General features: G+C 33.9%; 1 long non-coding RNA gene across 1 annotated transcript in view; it reads left to right on the top strand.

Annotated features, from left to right (window-relative positions):
- LOC116695983 (uncharacterized) overlaps positions 1-283 on the top strand; it is a 585-nt gene continuing 302 nt past the window's right edge. Inside the window, exons 1-2 of the long non-coding RNA XR_004333599.1 lie at positions 1-38; positions 237-283. The exon at positions 237-283 is cut by the window's right edge and continues 103 nt beyond it. This is a non-coding gene — a long non-coding RNA (uncharacterized LOC116695983). The remainder of the gene's footprint in view (positions 39-236) is intronic.

Below are 283 nucleotides of genomic sequence, written 5' to 3' on the forward strand. Positions count from 1 at the left end.
GAAAAACTTCCAAAAAACATGACGCGCTATGCAACAAAGTAATTTCACAAACTAAGCAGATTTCAAAAATGGTATTCTGTATAAGTATAACATTAACTAGGCAAGCTGGATGAAGACGTGTTTGGGAATTCATTACTTTCGTTTGGCATGATTTCCTTTTCAAACACACCTATCTACCATAAATGTACAATATTAATAATTTTTCTTAAATAACCTTAACTTTTATGTGTACCTAGGATCTCTCAATACATTTCCCGCGTCGCTATGGATTATGGAGCAAGCC

This window comes from Etheostoma spectabile, chromosome 9, assembly GCF_008692095.1.
Source record: "Etheostoma spectabile isolate EspeVRDwgs_2016 chromosome 9, UIUC_Espe_1.0, whole genome shotgun sequence".
In the NCBI taxonomy this organism is placed as follows: Eukaryota; Metazoa; Chordata; class Actinopteri; order Perciformes; family Percidae; genus Etheostoma; species Etheostoma spectabile.